The sequence below is a fragment of the Somniosus microcephalus genome, chromosome 17, assembly GCF_052327205.1.
Source record: "Somniosus microcephalus isolate GS21.2 chromosome 17, FLI_Smic_1.0, whole genome shotgun sequence".
Taxonomy (NCBI): domain Eukaryota; kingdom Metazoa; phylum Chordata; class Chondrichthyes; order Squaliformes; family Somniosidae; genus Somniosus; species Somniosus microcephalus.
In genome coordinates, this window is record NC_141003.1 from 15,613,538 (window position 1) to 15,632,458 (window position 18,921).

Consider the following 18,921-nt stretch of genomic DNA (forward strand, 5'->3'; position numbering starts at 1 on the left):
TAGACCCCAGTCGGACTTAACCGCTGACCACCCAACTTCCTTTTCTGGCCTCCATGATAGCTAAAATTATAAACGATAAATAGAGACTGTCCCCTTTCGTTTGGAAACAGTTGTGGTCACCCATTCTCAATATGCTCACACTCGACCGCTCTCTCCTTGCAAACTGCCACCAAATTTCCAACTTCCCTTAAAATAGTGAACCAGCTGTCACCTCCCAGATGCGTGCCTAGGTGCCCACCAGTCCCAGTTTTAACCTCTCCACTCAGTTTTCTACCTTGCACGCAACATCAAAACTGCCATTAATTAGAGTAAGTGTCACTGTGACCATGGTGCGTAATCTCCTCTTATGTTCGTTTAAACTCCCTTTTGACATGGTCAACCAAACTAACATTCTCCAACGCTTTTCCTCTGTATCCAACCTGCTTAGACTGCCGTCACTTGCCACGAGTGTTAGTAAATTCTGCACTTGAAAATCAAATATATTGCTTTACTCTTTGCTGTCTGTCACACATGTGATTCCAGCAGTCGATTTAAGTGCAGAAGTTAAAAAATCCTACTTCACAAACGAAGCCGAATTTCTGAACCCACAATTACATGATGTTAAACGTCATTGCGACGTATCTTATTGAAAAGTAACCGCAAACCATTCTTAACAGTTGCAAACTCGCAGTTACTGCAGAGAGTCATCAGTTGAATCTGTTGCTCAGAATGTCGGCGACTTTGTTTTTCCTGTGCCTGACTCTCTGGGGGATTATTTACACAGGTATCTCTTTATTCATTGTCGCAGCTCCTTTAATTTATAAAATGATTCCAAGGTAGCTTTCACACTAATTTAGTGAAACGTGCTCCCTCTATTTAGATCATTTCTCTCTCTTCCAACTCCATGACTTGTCTAATACAATTAACCTGTACTTGACTATATTTTCTGACAGCAGCGGACCAGATTTCGTTCAGTGTGACTCAAGCCCCCAAACAAGCGACTGTATCCAGAGGGGGGATCATCACCTTCTACTGCATATTCTCCATCTCGCAGGACAATTCCTGGGTAAGAGTGTATTGGTGGAAACAGGGTGAGAATGAATACCTGCGCACAAGCGCCGATAACAGAAAACGATTTGGTCTGAAAAGTAAAGCGAGCGGGTTCTTTCAGTTGCTGGGCGCAAGTTTCCGAGACTCTGGAGTCTACCACTGTGCAGTGTTCCATCGGGGAATAATTCGAGGAAATGGAACCGGATCACATCTAATTGTGCATGGTAAGTGTGAAACACACGAGAGCGGCACTGTCGAAAATATATCGAGCATAACAAATTGGGATGTTTTGTGAATGCTTTATTGCACCGCCTTTGGCAGTATACACATTCCTATCAATACATTTCTAGGTAAGTTAACTTGTATGTTCGTGTTCTCTGTGTCGAACTGCTAAATAGACATTCAATGTCACAGGCAGAGTATTGCAAAATGTATCAATATTAACCAATTAGACTATAATTCAACAATTTATACACCTGATGTCTAATAGCGGAAGCTCGGAACAAGTTCCAAGCATATAACTGACTGAAAATCGTTCTTGCTAATGCGTCTCACCCAACATCTACATCTTGGCTCATTTCTGTCTGCCCCCATCGCTGTCTTTGCGGTTTAACGTTCCTGAAATTAATTCTCACATAATGTTAGCGTCAGGGATTAGAAAGCCAGCGTGAAACTAACTGTTCATCAATGGATTCACTCAACAAACTGAAGCTTGGAACACACAGCGTTGTCACCTTACTAACCTCCAATAAATAAAACAATAACGAGAAACTGTGGCACCGAAACCTCCTGAGCTTCAACTCAGCATAATTTATTTCAGAAAATGTCCGGCTTCGGCTGTGAGATCTGTCCGAAATCTACCAAGCCCTCGTTTTATCATCTACAAAATGCAAATTACACCTCAATGTCAATCTATGAATAAAAAACACGGAGGGTCTCGGGGCGCTTACTTACCCCCAGGGTTTAATTATTTAATACTTGGGGACTATGAAACGCAAACATCGATTAGCAACCGTTGCGATGTCTGAGTAACTGCTGAGTGACTCAAAGTCTTGGAGTGGATGGCGCAAGTAAATTTGAACAGATGCCGGAGTCTACGAGAGATATGGATAGGGTGTGTGTAGATGGCATGCATAGCATTAACATGACAAGAGGCTGTGCTTTGTAATGGTGCTATGATAATATAATGCACCGAAGGCAAATCAGAATCATATTTAATTTCTCGCAATGGTGCTCAGTAAACCGACTTTGTTCATTCTCTGCTCTGCAGCGGCCCCAACCCCACTGAAGATTGTCTCCAGGACAACTGAAGGGAATTCACCTGCGTCTCTGACTCTTGTGTGTGAAACGGCTGCGTTTTATCCGGAGAATTTCACCCTCACTTGGTATAAAAATGGCGTCGAAACTGCATCAGGAATAGATACCAGGAAAGTGCAGAACACGGAGGGACTGTATGAAGTTTGCAGCTCTTTGACTGAGATGCAGTCTGTCCCGAGAAAGGCCAATTATACCTGTTTGGTTTCTCATGTCTCTCTCGAGACTTCAGCTGCTGTCACCTATGTTGTTTCTAAATCTAACCAAGGTATGAAGCCTACAGTACAAAAACAGCTTCTGTTAAATTCGTAAAGAGAAAAATCGTAGAGTTTGTACATGCTAACAATCATGAAGTTAGTCCACAGAAACCCCGTGGGAGATATCAACGAAAGTATTAAATTCATGTTTTAATGTATAATATCATTACATAGGAGTACATAGGATATACAGCACAGAAACAGGCCATTGGGCCCAAACAGTCCATTCCGGCGTTTATGCTCCACTCGAGCCTCCTCCCGTCTTTCCGCAACTTACACCGTCAGCATAACCCTCTATTCCCTACTCCCTCATATGTTTATCTAGCCTCTCCTTAAATGCATCTATACTATTTGCCTTAACTAATCCCTGTGGTAGCGAGTTCCGCGTTCTCACCACATGGAAACATTCTCTCTCTATCTACTCTATCAAAACCTTTCATAATTTTAAAGACCTCAATTAGTTCACCCCTCAGCCTTATTTTTCCAGATGAAAAGAGACCCAGCCGGTTCATTCTTTCCTGATAGGCATACCGTCGCATTTCTGGTATCCCCTTGTAAATCTTCTCTGCTCCCTCTCCAGTGTCTCTATAGCCTTTTTATAATATGGTGACCAGAATTGTGCGCAGTACTCCAAGTATGGTTTAACCAAGGTTCGATACTGGTTTATCATAACTTCCCTACTTTTCAATTCTGTACCTCTAGAAATAAATCCTAGTGCCTGCTTTATTTGTTATGGCCTTGTTAACCTGTGTCACTACTTTAATTGATTTGTGTATTTGTACTCCGAGATCCCTTTGTTCCTCTACCCCACCCAGACTCGCACGTTCTAAGTAATAAGTGACCTCCCTATTCTTCCAACCAAAATGTAATCCCTCACATTTCTCCGTGCTGAATTTCATTTGCCAATTATATGTCCATTCTGCAAGATTATTAAGGTCTTCCTATAATTTGTTGCAGTCCTCCTAAGTATTAACTATCAACCCAATTTGTGTCATCCGCAAATTTAGAAATTGTGTTTTTGATTCCAAAGTCTAAATTGTTCATATATATTGTGAACAACAGTGGTCCCAATGCTGATCCCTGTGGAACACCAGTACCCACCTTCTGCCACTGTGAATAGCTACCCTTTACCTCTACTCTCTGCTTTTTGTCTTGAAGCCAGTTCGCTGTCCATTCTGCTAGTTGTCCCCTGGCTCCGCATTCTCTGACCTTATTCATTAGTCTATTACGTGATACCTTATAGAAGGCCTATTGAAAATCTAGATAAATTAATTATATTGCATTACCCTTGTCTATTCTCTCTGTTAACTCTTCAAAAAATTCAAGGAGGTTGTTCAAACAAGACTTTCCCTTTTGAAATTCATGCTGACTATTCATTGTTATATTTTTGGCTGCTAGATGTTCTTCTATTTTCTCCTTTAGTAGCGATTCCTTTATTTTTCCTACTGTCGTATTTAAGCTGACTGATCCATAGTTCCTGGACATGTTCTATCTCCCTTCATAAATATTGCTTTATGTTAGCTATCTGCCAGTCCTCTGGCACTACATCTTTTTCTAATGGATTATTAAATATGTGTAGTAATGCCTTTACATAGAAACATAGATGATAGGAGCAGGAGTAGGCCATTCGGCCCCACGGGCCAGCTCCACCATTCAATGCAATCATGGCTGATCATCCAAATTCAGTACCCTGTCCCTGCCTTCTCCCCATACCCCTTGATCCCCTTAGCCTTAAGAAATATATCAAACTCCTTCTTGAATATATTTAATGAATCAGCCTCAACTCTCTTCTGTGGTACAGAATTCCATAGGTTCACCACTCTCTGGGTGAAGAAATTCCTACTCATCTCAGTCCTAAATGGCTTACCCCTTATCCTTAGACTGGGACCGCTGATTCTAGACTCTCCTGCCATCGGGAACAGCCTTCCTGCATCTAATCTGTCTAGTCCTGTTAGAATTTTATAAGTTTGAATGAGATCCCCTCTCATTCTTCTAAACTCTAGCGAATATAAGCCTAATCGTCCCAATCTCTCTTCATACATTATTCCTGCCATCCCAGATATCAGTCTGGTGAATCTTCACTGCACTCCCTCCATGGCAAGAACATCCTTCCTCAGATAAGGCGACAAAACTGCACACAATACTCAAGGTGTGGTCTCACCAAGGCCCTGTACAACTGCAGCAAGACATCCTTGCTCCTGTACTCGAATCCTCTCGCTATGAAGGACAGCATACCATTTGCCTTCTTAACCGTCTGCTGCACCTGCATGCTTACCTTCAGCAACTGGTGCACAAGGACACCCAGGTCTCGTTGCACTTCCCCTTTTCCTAATCTATTGCCATTCAGATAATAATCTGCCTTCCTGTTTTTGCACAAAAGTGGATAACCTCGCATTTATCCACATTATACTGCATCTGCCATGCATCTGCCCAATCCCCCAAACTGTCCAACTCATACTGGAGTCGCTCGGCATCCTCCTCACATCGCACACACCCACCCAGCTTTGTGTCATCTGCAAACTTGGAGATATTAGATGTAGTTCCCTCGTCTAGATCATGAATATATATTCTGAATAACTGGGGTCCTAGCACCCATTCCTGTGGTACCCCACTAGTCACTGCCTTCCACTTGGAAAACGACCCATTTATTCCAACTCTTTGCTTCCTGACTGCCAACCAGTTTTCTATCCAAGTCAGTACCATACCCCCAGTCCCATATGCTTTAACTTTGCACGCTAGTCTCTTATGCGGGACCTTATCGAAAGCCTTCTGAAAGTCCAAATACACCACATCCACCGGTTCTCCCTTATCTATTCTACCAGTTACATCCTCAAAAAATTCCGGTAGATTAGTCAAAAATGATTTACCTTTTGTAAATCCATGTTGACTTTGTCCAACCCTGTCACTGTTTACCAAGTGCTCTGCTATTACATCTTTTCTAATGGACTCTAGCATTTTCACCACTACCGATGTCTGGCTTAACGGCCGAAAATTCCCCGTTTTTTCTCTACCACGTTTTTTAAATAGTGAGGTTACATTAGCTACCCTCCAATCCATGGGAACTGTTCCAGAGTCTATAGAATTTTGTTATCTCTTCCCTGGATTCTTTTAAAATGCACAGATGTAATCCATCTGGACCAGGGATTTTTTCCTCTTTGAATTTGATCAGCTTATTTAATATATCTCCTCTTGTTATTTTAAATGCAGCTATTTAATTACTAATCTTGTGATCCAATGTCATGGATGCTGGGAGAATGTTTCCCTTGGCTGTGGAGTATAGAACCATGGGCCACAGCCTCAAGATAAAGGGTAGGCCATTCAGGACTGAGATGAGAAATGTCTTCACACAGAGGGTGGTGAATCTTTGGAATTCTCTACCCCAGAGGGCTGTGGATGCTCAGTCATTGAGTATATTCGAAACAGAAGTCGACAGATTTCTGACTAGTAAAGGCATCAAAGGATATGGCAATTGGGCCGGTGAATGGAACTGATTCAGAACATCAGCCATGATCTCATTGAATGGCAGAGCAGGCTTGAAGGGTGAATGGCCTTCCCCTGCTCCTATTTCTTATGTTCTTATATTTTTATGTCCACCAGTTCTATCTCCCTGTTAAATACAGAGGCAAATTAATTATTTAAGATTTTTGCCATCCCTCTATCACTGCCTGTGGTATTATCCTTTCCATCCCTTAATGGCCCTATTCCCATCCCGACCTCCTTTTTTTTTAATGTTCCTTGAAAATTTTGTTTCATAGTTCCTCTTTGACTATCCTTTTTTTGACTTCTCTCCTAACCTCTTCGTATTTTCCCTTATCACGCTCTCCTCTGCTGTCCATGCACTTAATGTATGCCTCTTTCCTTACGCTCAATTTTCCATTATATCTTTATTCATCCATGGCATCTCATTAGTGGTTAGTTTGTTCTTGTTTTTTAACAGGATATATTTTTCCTGGACTCTGTTGAACACAGTTTTAAATGATTCCCATTGCTGTTTTATTTCATTGTTTGCCAATATCATTGCCCGTTTTATTTTCCCAATTTCTATTTTCAGTCCCTCAACATCAGCTTTTCTCTACTCTATTACCATGGTCCTTCTCAATTATTATTTTAAAGAGTATTATATCATGGTCAATATTGCATAGATGTTGCCCTACTTTTATTTCTCTTATCTGCCCTGGTTCATTCCCCTTTACTAGATCCAATAGCAAATCCTCCCTTCTTGGGCTTTCTAAATATTGGGTTAGAAAGGAGTCCTGTACACATTGTAGAAACTCCATTCCCTTATCCCCTTTACCTACCTCTTCTGTCCAATTAATATCTGGGTAGTTGAAATCCCCCATGATAATTATTCTATACTTTTTACTAATTTTCCTAATTTGTTTGCATAGTTCATCCTCCACATCCCTTTCACTGTTAGGTGGCCTGTTGACTACCCCGATTAGTGTGATTTACCATTCTTATTTTTCATCTCCATCCACATGCATTCTATTTCTGTCATGCTGATAGCTGCGTCAATTTTTTCTACTGCCATTATGTTATCCCTAATAAGTACAGATACACCACCTCCCCTTTTTCCCTCTCTAACTATTCTAAATATGTTATAAGCTGCAATGTTTAATTCCCAGCCCTAATTTGTCTGTAGCCTTGTCTCAGTAATCCCTACTAGGTCTGGCTCCTCACAATGCATGATTGCATCCGGCTCCCCTGTTTTATTACGGACACTGTGTGCTGTACAGACATTTTTAATAGCATTTACTTTCACTTTCATTTTAACCATCTTTTTACACTCCTGTTCTATAACTCTATTTATTCGCTGGCCATCAAAGTACTCCCTTACTTTATTCTTTCCTATGCTCTCATTTCCTGTTTTGTTTATATTTAATCTAGTTTCATTTCTTGTGGATCCCTGCCCCCATCTTACTAATTTAAAGCCTTTGCCACCTCCCTATTTACCCTTTCTGATAGGACACAGGTCCCATCCCGGTTTAGCTGGCGCCCGTCCCATTGGTTCAGCTCCTTCCTGTCCCAGTACTGCTGCTAGTGTCCCATGAAAAGGAACACTCTTTCCCACACCAGCCCTTTAGCCACGTGTTAATTCCTCTGATCTGACTGCTTCTCTGCCAATTTGCACGTGGCTCGGGTAATAATCCAACGATTGTTACCCTCGAGGTCCTGCTTTTTAATTTAGCTCCTGACTTCAGCACGACCTCCTCCCTGGTCCTACCTATGTCGTTTGTTCCACGTCGACCAGAACAACCCGATGTGCTGTAAAATGGGTTAGATCGCCCGCCACACATATATTCTCAGTCAAACTTTATTTGTTTTCAAATTCCTCTAATTGATGTATAATAATATAAGAACATATTAACATAATAAATAGGAACAGCAGTAGCCCATATGGCCCATCGAACCTGCTGCACCATTCAATCACTTCATGGCTGACCTAACTCAACTCCACTTTCCCGTCCTATCCCCATAACCCTTGATTCCCTTAGTGCCCAAAAATCTATCGATCATAGTCTTGAATATTTTCATCGACTGAGCATCCACAGCCCAGTGGGGTAGAGAAGTCCGAAGATTCAAAACAATCTGAATGAAGAAATTTCTCCTCATCTCAGTCCTATATGGCCGACCCCTTATCCAGAGATTATGACGACTAGTTCTAGATTCTCGAACCGAGGGAAACATCCTCTCAGCATCTACCCTGTCAAGCCCTCTTAAGAATGTTATACATTTCAATGATATCACCTTTCATTTTTCTAAACTCCAGAGAATATAGGCCCATTCTATTCAATCGCTCTTCATAGGACAACCCTCTCATTACAGGAATCAAACTAATGAACATTCGTTGTGCTCCCTCTAAGGGAAGTATATAATTCCTTAGTTAAGGAGGCCAAAACGGTAAACAGTACCCCAGGTGCTGTCTTACCAAAGCCCTAGATAATTGCAGCAAGACTTTCTTACTCTTATACTCCAACCCCTTGGAAAGGAAACATACGCAGCAATATATATTTTGTCCGATTATATTTCCTCACCTACTTATTATTAATGATAATTTCCAGTTTCGTCTGTTTCCATGTTAATATTGTTTTATTCTTTACCATTGTCTGCTCTCCTTGCAAGACTGTTACCAAGAGCTACAGTCATGTTGTTTGCTCTGAGATTTCTCCCAATGCAGTTCCCGATCCTGACCCCACTTTCGGATACTTCAGCTAAATACCACCAAGATCTTTATCTTTATTGCTCCATTATATTTCACATTCTGCCCGTTAGTAATCATTTTTTGTTTCTTTCCATGTTAAAATGGTTTTATTAGTTTACATTATCTGCATCAAGTCTGTTATCAGGAGCTGCATTGATGCTGCCTGCGCCCGGGCTTCTCCCAATGCAGTTCCCGATCATGATCTCCCTTCCGGCGAACCCTCGTAAAGAGTTCTGAAATTAACCCACTGGCCAACACGTACCCCTTACCCCTCCATGGCATTGCAGGTTGGACCTGTTTCATACATTTCGTTTAAACTGTGCTAACGGCATGGCTGCAGTACAGCCGCTTACATGGTTTTAATAACAACTGTTTGCCTCAACAGACAATAATTAATAAACCAATGCGCGTTGATCTTACTTTAATACATGCAGTGTGATTTAGGAGTTTAACCGATTTCTGCAATTCGGCATTTATGCTGGCAACGGCGAAACAATTTTCACCGTCAAAGGGAAACTTGTCCCTCTCGTATTGTACCTCCGCTGCGACAGTGTTCGAAAGCCTTAAATTCGGGACCCCTTCGCATATTATTGCAGCTGCGTCTCATGCATTCGATGATGAAGTTCGCTATGATATTTTATGTAAAAAATTATTAATTTAAACGTCATTTTCCGTTCTATACTGCGGACTTACTGAAAACATCATTGTTTAACCAATAAACTCTGCTTAGGCCTCTGTTTACAAAACACCCACCATAATATACAACTTAATATATATGCTCCTATTAATCTTGCAGATAATGTCGGTATGCCCCCTTACTACTCGTATTTTAGATATGCGGTGGGTGGATTGGCGTTTCTAGTTCTCCTGATCATCATTTGGACGCACTGCCAATTTCAGATTAATAAAGGTAAGATCTGATGTAAGCTTTTGATTTTAGTACAACACTTCAGAGAGCTGACGGGAGAGGGGGAGTGAGAATCTACGACTAACAGAGTAAGGAGAATTCTACTATTAAGACTTAAACTTGAAGTCAGTGTTTTCTGTTTTCAGGGTCCACTGATTGTCAAAGACAGTAATAAATTCTACACCTCAAAGCGCAGAAATACTCCAACAATCAAATTAAAAATGGATCTGATTATTTATATATATGCAACAGAAATTTCCACTTTAAGGCAAGTGGTAAATGAAATTTGCTCTGACGCACAATCACTTTCCCAACCAGTCCATTGGGATTCCGCAATTAGTTAGAGTGAAGCGGTGAGCCTCCGGCCCGAAATGGCAGAAGACCATTGCTGCTCGCTACAGGGGCTGGGATTTCAAACACTGTCGGCAAAATCTGAAATTGAGAATCATGTTCGACTTTGCACCTTCTCTAGAAATGTCTTTGAAAACGCTGATATTGAAACTCAGTAAATACTTCAATCATTCTTTCTGATTAAACGTCATTAATTCACAGGTGAAAAAGGTGTAAAGGGACCGCTACGCATTGAAGAGCCGAAACGTTCATTCATGCATCTCCGCAAAGGGTTGAAATATGAAGAATGATGATTGCTGTAATGGAGAGATTTTATCATCATCATGTCAGAACAGTTTGCCTATTTTCTAAAAGTATTTCTCCCGCGTAATGGGTCATTCAAATCGTTTAGAAAAATATTTAACACCGGGAGCTCGGGGATGAAATTGGCCTTCCGAAAACAAAATCGGGCACGGTGTGAAACGGGTTGCCGATTCGCTATCCCCCGTTTCGCGCTACCGCCGAAGACCAATTTTTCCCCCGCTCCCGATGCGTACTGTAATAAATGGCTGAAAAGCACAAAAGAAAACTGTCAGTTTCGCTGAAACTGTACCTCGGTAATAATTGTTTTTAGAATCAATAATATGTTTTTTTGGAGGGGGAAATGCTTAATGAATTCGTGTTCTAGAACTGCTGCACATTTAAAGGTGTCTGTAACTGTGTTGTAGAGAGAACATTGACACGTTTAAATATTAGTTACAGTAATTATCGGCCTTTACATCCGTACTTATTTAAAGATATTCATTATGGTTTTTCTGCTTTATCTCTAGCCCAGGTCATTCTGTTCAATGTTTCACCAGCAGTACGTGAACTGGTGAAAGCAGTGAAACAGACCCATAACATCATATTTTGTTTCTGGCCCACATAGGAAGCAAAGGCTCAAATCGCTAATATGCTGCAATAGATTTGAACAGCACCTTGTAAACTCCAAGGCTTAAGCTTGACCAGGAGAGGGCCACGTGCCCTCAGACGGGACTGAGAAGCGGATGAGACAGACACAGATCACCGCAGTAGCACCAACATTCATGCGATAATGGAGAATATAAGGTTGGCTGACTCTAGTCGTGTATTGTAGCTCAGGCAGTTTGTGTATTATTCCGATGACTACTTTGAGCAACAGCCAAGAAACTGGCAAACCGGCCCATAAACAGTCTTTCCAAACACGGAGTTACCGAATAAACAAAGGACCTACGCGACGCTAGAATTGTCAGGCTCCAAAAAATCGAGGAAATCCAAAAATAACAAATGAAAACAGTCACTTATTCCAGTATTATATCATAGAATGTAGATGTAATTGTTTGTTATTGCTTAAATATTAGAGGAATTTTCATTTGAGTACTTGCAATAAAATGAACCTTGCTTGTACATTTTTGATCAATCTGTAGTACGTAATAGATGAAAAATATCTGCAATGATACGCTAATTATTTTGTTGTATCGAGTTACCCTCATACATCAATTCAATAAGAATAAAGATTATTAGATCTCTCTTATCTTATCAATCAACCATTCGTGATTTTCTTTGTGTGTTTTGATTTGTTTGTTGCGTTACTGCGTCCTGACTTCAGGTGCAGGCGATTCTCTTGATTTGGACCTGTAAGATCTTATAGATCTCTGAGTTCTTGGACAAGACACCAATCGGCAGCAGCCAGTGTGTTTGAGCAATAGATCAAGATTTATTAAACATACAGCGTAATATACTTAATATTAGGCGATAGATTTAACGAGTAGCTCGCAGCCCTAGGTCTCTGGAACCTCTCGGACACAGATGATGTCGTCTTAAGTCTGTTCCTTTGTACTCGCAGTACGCCTGTGTAAAGTTATTCTTTGGGTATCGAAGTTCTAACCCTTTCCTTATCAAAAGTTGTTTTGGCCAGTGTCCATATATGGTTTTTAACAAAATCACCTTTTTTAATTGGTTCTAATGGCCAAAATACCATTGTCACACAGACTAAGGTAGCATCCCGCCTTTCCAGTATTTTTTCACCAACATTGCCATGTTCAGTGTTATCTTGTTTATAGTTTTGTTAAGAGAATTCTAAGTTCTATACAGCATTATAATATGTTATTTAATGATTTAACTTTCACTCGCAGTCTGTGGCTGTTTGTTATCAAAACTTAGTCAAAACTGCATTTTGAACAAGTTTTCTAGTTACCCAGGAGTAATTATGGGTAATATTATTTGGTCAATGGCTATACTTGAAGTTATTAATATATGATTCTCGTCTACTAAATATCTTTAAATATCAGCCTTTCGTACAGACCCGCCCATAAACCCTCTGAACACAGCGTGCAGGTGATGGAGCATGAGATGCCTTTCTTTAAATTCTGTATGACTATCCATTCCTATTTGAAGCGATGCGCCAGACAATTTCAAGTTGCTACCAAAGGAATAGCCTCGATTATTCTAATTAGATTTTGTCTTCAAAAGGATAGTGCTTCTAGAGAGTTCTCAGACGAGCAACAGTTATGAATCCGGGATATAGTACTGAAGTTGTGAGAAAATCCCTACAGAGCTTAATGCATTTTTATTGGGGGAAGGTCCGAATTAACGCTGATGCAGGATTTAAAATTTCAAAGACGTGGATAATGTCGATATTAGTAGGTTGTGAGGTTTGACCCGGAACTAGAGGTTCAGAATTAACAAGCCTCAAGAAAGAGAATAGAACTACAACCACTTCTTTATTGTAGCGTGGCTGCCTCATCAGCTGAACGTTAACGAGCCGTTTCCACGATTAAACTGTGAGTATTGAGGAAGTAGATCACTTCAGTTATAGGGATAGGAAGGGCATTTACGGCTAGTTACTGGAAGAAAGGCAGTCCAGCCGTTTCAGTGACTTAACCTTTAGCTCCAAATTTAAAGATATTCATTATGGTTTTTGTGATTTATCTCTCGCCCAGGTCATTGCCTCTTGCTCGGCCTAACTGTACTGCGTGGGTGTCTGTGGGCATTAACAAGCATTTTAGAATCCTAGAATGTTACAGCACAGATTCAGATCACGCAGCTCTAAAAATCTGTACTTTTTGTGCTCCCCATATGAAATACTTAGTTAGTTCCATTTTCCTTTTAGTTTTCTAATACCTTTAATATTCCTCTTTTTCTAGCATCTAATTCACTTCTAAAAGAATTCCTGGGCAGTGATTCAACAATGTTTTGTGGCAGAGAATGTCCACTGCTCATATTCTAACCAGCCTCTGTTCAAAGAGTATTTTACCTCTTCATTTTTGCGAATCTGTTAAAATAATGTTCACATGTCACCGTCTACTGGTCACTGGAAATATTCTATCACTGTTTGCTTATCATAACGCCTCCTAATCTTGAAAACCTTTATCAGGTCACTCCAACCTTTTCTGCTCCAGTGAAATAAGTCCGTGCTTCTCTAGCAATAACTTTCCATTCTCAGTCATTTAGACGGCCCCTTGTAATTTGCCTTTGTATTCTTTCATAGTTTCCAGTCTGAGCGAGCGGACCTGCGGGAGGAACGGAGTCGGAGGCCGGGGATAAAGGTAACGCGTAGCAGAGACCTGGGAGTCTGTGCGAGCGGAGCTGTGGGAGGAACGGAGTCAGAGACGGGGATAAAGGCAGCGAGGAATAGAGACCTGGAGCCTGAGCGAGCGAGACAGTCGGGAAGCGACACAACGAAAGAGTGACATCAGAATGCAAAGGTGTCCCTGACACAAGAGAGCTGAGAGATGAGTATAAGGTAAGTATTTGTTTTTTTGTTGTTCTGTTTTCAGTATAATTCTGCTAAATAGTTCATAGCATATCTAATAGAGGGAGGTGCTGATTGGTGGGTAGCTGTTAAGTGTTTCTTGTTAAGTTTATTTCTGCTAAATTACCTCCATAGACTGTTAAATAGAGGCATGGCAGGGCAGCTCAGTCCCGTGATTTGCACATTCTGTGCCATGTGGGATATCTTGGACACTTCTTGTGGCCTGGACGACTACATGTGCAGGAAGTGTCGCCAACTGCAGCAACTGGAGCTCTGGGTTTTCGAGCTTGAGTGGCAGCTGGAGTCACGAAAGTGCATCCGCAAGGCTAAGAAATACTTGGAAAGCATGTTTCTAGAAGTGGTCACCCTGAAGCCTCGGATTGTGCAGGCAGAGATGGAATGGGTGATCACCAGACAGAGAAGGAGGTCCAGGCAGGTAAGGCAGGAATCCTAGAGTGCATCTCGCTCACTAACCGGTTCAAAGTTCTGGAAACTGATGGGGGTGATGGCTCCTCTGGGGAGAGCAGCCAGAGCCAAGGCCACGGCACCATGGGTGGCTCAGCTGCACAGTGGGGCGGAGGAAGAAGAGTGGAAGAGCAATGGTGATAGGGGATTCATTGGTTAGCAGAACAGATAGGCATTTCTGTGGATGCAGACGTGATTCCAGAGTGTTATGTTGCCTCCCTGGTGCCCGGGTCAACGATGTCACTGAACGGCTGCAGGACACTCTGAGGGAGGAGGGTGAGCAGCCAGAGGTCGTTGTCCATATTGGTACCAACGACATAGGCAGAGAGAGGGATGAGGTCCTGCAGGCAGAGTATAGGGAGCTAGGAAAGAGATTAAAAAGGACCTCAAAGGTAGTAATCTCTGGATTACTCCGGGTGCCACGTGCTAGTGAATAAATGAATAGGAAGATAGAACAGATGAATGCGTGGTGGGAGAGATGGTGCAGGAGGGAGGGCTTTAAATTCCCGAGGCATTGGAATCATTTCAGGAGAAGGTGGGACCTGTAAAAGCGAGATGGGTGACACCTCAACAGATCCAAGTCCAATATTCTCACGGGGAGGTTTGCTGGTGGTGTTGGGGAGGGTTTAAATTAGCTTGGCAGGGGGGTGGGCACCACCATGTAGGAGTGGAGGGGAGGAATGAGGTGCATGGAAGAGTGAGTGTGTTGGATGGTACTGGAGGGGAAAGTAGTGCTGGAGGTGGAAATAGCACTATATTATAAAGGAGCAGACCAAGAAAGACAACGAAAAATTCAAAAATGTGTTTAGAATGCATGTACATAAAAGCACAAAATGTGGTGAATACGTTTGGTGAGCTACAAGCACAATTAGCCATGTGGCAATATGATGTTGTGGCAATACCGGAAACGTGGCTTAAAAATGGTGAGGACTGGGCACTTAATATTCAAGGGTACATGGTGTTCAGAAAAGATAGAGAATGAATAAAGGGAGGTGGGGTGGCAGTGCTGATAAAGGAACACATTGTAGTGTTGGAAAGGAAGGACGCCCTTGAAGGGACATGGAGAGAATCCATTTGGTCAGAGTTGAGGGGCAAAAAGGGTATGATCACATTATTGGGGGTATTCTACAGGCCTCCAAATCGTGAGAGGGAGGTAGAGGAGGAAATCTGAAGGGAAACCACAGAGACATGCAAGAGCTATAGAGCGGTGATATTGGGGAACTTTAATTACCCAAATATCGATTGGGATAATGCTAGGGTATAAGGAAAGAAGGAGGAGGAATTTCTGAAATGTTTTCAGGAGAATTTACTTGACCAGTATGCTCTTGGCCCAACTAGGCAGGAGGCATTGCTGGATCTGCTGCTGGGGAATGAGGTGGGCCAGGTTGACCAAGTGTCTGTAGGAGAACACTTGGGGACGAGTGGTCATCATATCATATGATTTAGATTACCAATGGACAGGAGCAAGGAACAATCTACAGTGAAACGTCTGAACTGGAATAGGGCTAACTTCAATGGGATGCGAAATGATCCAGCCAGGGTAAAATTGAACAAAAGACTGACAGGAAAAACTGTAACGGAACAATGGGTGATCTTTAAGGAGGAGATGTTCCAAGTAGATTCTACGTACATTCAAACAAGAGGGAAGGGTAAGGGAACCAAAGCAAGTGCTCCTTGAATGACGAGGGAGATTGAGAAGATGATGAAACAAAAATAGAGGGTGAATGATGAATGTCAGGTGAATTCTTCAAAGGAGAACCAGACCAAGTACAACAACTTGAGAGGGGAAGTGAAGGTGAAAAGATTTTGGCAAAGAGAGAATATGAGAGTAGAATGGCGATAACATAAAAGATCTTCTACCGGCATGTAAACAGTAAGCAGGTAGTAAGAGGCGGGGTGGGACGTATTAGCGATAAAGAAGGTGATATATGCTTACAGGCGCAGGGCAAAGCTAAAATAATCAAATAATACTTTATATCGGTGTTTACTCAGGAGGTGGACGCTGACAAAATGTCGGTAGAACTGGAACAGGCAGAAGCAATTGAAGGGATGAAAATTGATAGATAGGGTGTACTAGAAAGACTGGGTATGCTTAGAGTGGAAAAGTCGCCTGGTCCAGATGGCTTGCATCCCAGATTGCTAAGGGAGCTGAGGGAGGAGATAGCAGAAGGGCTTGCCAAAATTTTCCAATTTTGCCTAGATGCGGTGGAGGTGCCTGAGGATTGGAACGTGGCAAATGTGACACCACTTTTCAAGAAAGGGTGTACGGACAATCCTAGAAAATACAGGTTGGTCAGTTTAACATCAGTAGTGGGTAAAGTTTTAGAAACAATAATAAAGGAAAAAAATTAACGGGCACTTGTAGAGGTTTAAGCTAATTAAGGAGAGCCAACAGGGATTTGTAAAAGGCGGGTCGTGTTTGACTAATCTAATTGAACTTTTTGATGAAGTAACAGGGAGGATTGATGCAGGAATGCAATGGATGTTGTCGACATGGATTTTAGGAAGGCGTTTGACAAAATACCACATAGAAGGCTGGGAAACAAAATTGAAGCTCATGGAATAGGTGGGTCAGTGGCAGCTTGGATAAGGAAATGGCGAAAGGACAGAAAACAGTGAGTTGTGGTAAATTGCTTTTTTTCAGACTGGAGGATGGTAGACTGTGGTGTTCCCCAAGGGTCAGTGCTGGGGCCACTGCTTTTTTTGATATATATATATAAATGACCTGGATATTGGAATACAGAGTAGAATTTCTAAATTTGTCAATGACACCAAACTTGGGGGGTGGCAAACTGAGGATGATACCAAACGGCTACAAGGACATAGAAAGACTAGCGGAATGGACAGACGAGTGGCAGATGGAATTTAATACAGAGAAGTGTACAGTAATGCATTTTGGCAGAAGGAACAGGGAGAGGCAATATAAACTTAATGTCACCTTCTTAAATAGTGTGCAGGGAGAGTGGGACCTGGGAGTTAATGTGCATAGGTCCCTGAAGGTGGCGGGACATATTGAAAGAGTGGTTAGCAACGCATATGGGACCTTGGGCTTAATAAGTAGAGGTATTGAGTACAAAAGTAGAAAAGTTAAATGGACCCTTATAAAGCAGTGGTTAGGCCACAGCTGGAGTATTGCGTCCAGTTCTGGTTACCACACTTTAGGAAGGATGTGACGGCACTTGAGAGGTTGCAGGGGAGATTTACCAGAATTGTTCCGGAGATGGGGGATCTTAGCTACAAGGATAGGTTGGAGAAGCTGGATTTGCTTTCATTAGAGCAAAGGAGGTTGATGCGTGATTTGATACAGGTGTACAAGAATATGACACATTTGGTAGGCTAGACGGGGAAAGGCTGTGCCCGCTAGTTGATGGTACAAGGACTAGGGGACACAGATCTAATGTGTTGGGCAAGAGATACAGCGGGGATGTGAGGAAAAACTTTTTTACGCAGCGAGTGATGAGGACCTGGAACTCACTGCCGACAGAAGTGGCGGAAGCAGAAACACTCAATGTTTTCAAGGGGAGACCGGATAGGCACTTGAGGGAAATAAACTTGCAGGGCTACGGGGATAGATCAGGGAATGGGACTGACTGGATTGCTCTACAGAGAGCCGGCATGGACTGGATTCGTAGACTGGCTGCCTTCTGTGCCATAATGACTCTATGACTCTATGAGTTCTACACAGACTCTTGCATCAGTTGGGCATTACTTCTTGCTGCTGTATGCTATACCATCCAACACTAATTCCTTTTACACTTTTATTGCATAATAAACTTATGTTGCCATCATTCATTGATGTCTCTCTGCTCCTCTGCATCTTTAAAAATCGTACCATTCAAGATGCATTTCCTGTTCCTACTTTTACCTCTAAAATGTAGCAGTTTTCATTTCTTTGCATTCTACATCAAACCTCCACCTGCCCTTCGAGCTAATTATCGATGTCGCCTGCACCAATTCAGGATCTGCATCATAATTGCCTTCCCGTCTCCCCTTTAATTATCATCTGCCAATGCTATTGTTGCTACCTCAATTTCCCAACAAGATCATTGATGTTCAAAGTAAATAAAAGCAGCCTCACACAGTGTCTGTGGGACACCACTTGGCACATCTAGCCACTGCTACAGATACGTCCTTTTATCCTTAAACTTTTTTGCTTTACCTCTTCTGTTGTATCCGTGTGTTAATGAAGACACGGAATGCAGGAGTTGGTTTACAGGTGTTTACTGGACAAAGTCTGGAGGTGAACTAAAAGATACAAAACACGATACAGGCTTATATAGCCCGAGTGGCCATTACCGGCATTACAGTACACAGGGGCTCTTAAAGGCACATACACCACAATTCCTCCCCTTTTAGACAACCAATACATAACATTTTAAGTAATTGTTATTTAACTTGTTTACGAGAACAATAATCTACATATTGCCGCAGTTAATCAATTATAAGTCAGTCTCTCTGGAGGCTTCCTGACTCGGTCTGGATAACGCCTCGGTGGTGTAGTGGTTTTCGGTGGTGTAGTAGGTTGTTTTGCCAAGGTCGATTCGGCCGGAATGCCAGTGTCGGGTTCATCTGGTTCTAGTATCACCGGATCGGAGGTAGATACTATGGGTATCTCTGCTTCATCATCAGGTGTATAGAGTTGTGC

The 18,921-nt window shown here is 42.0% G+C and overlaps 1 pseudogene; it reads left to right on the forward strand.

The window, feature by feature from the left end:
- The first annotated feature begins 708 nt into the window (after nucleotides 1–708).
- The window catches only part of LOC147105528 (tyrosine-protein phosphatase non-receptor type substrate 1-like), a 535,426-nt pseudogene continuing 517,213 nt past the window's right edge, over nucleotides 709–18,921 (forward strand).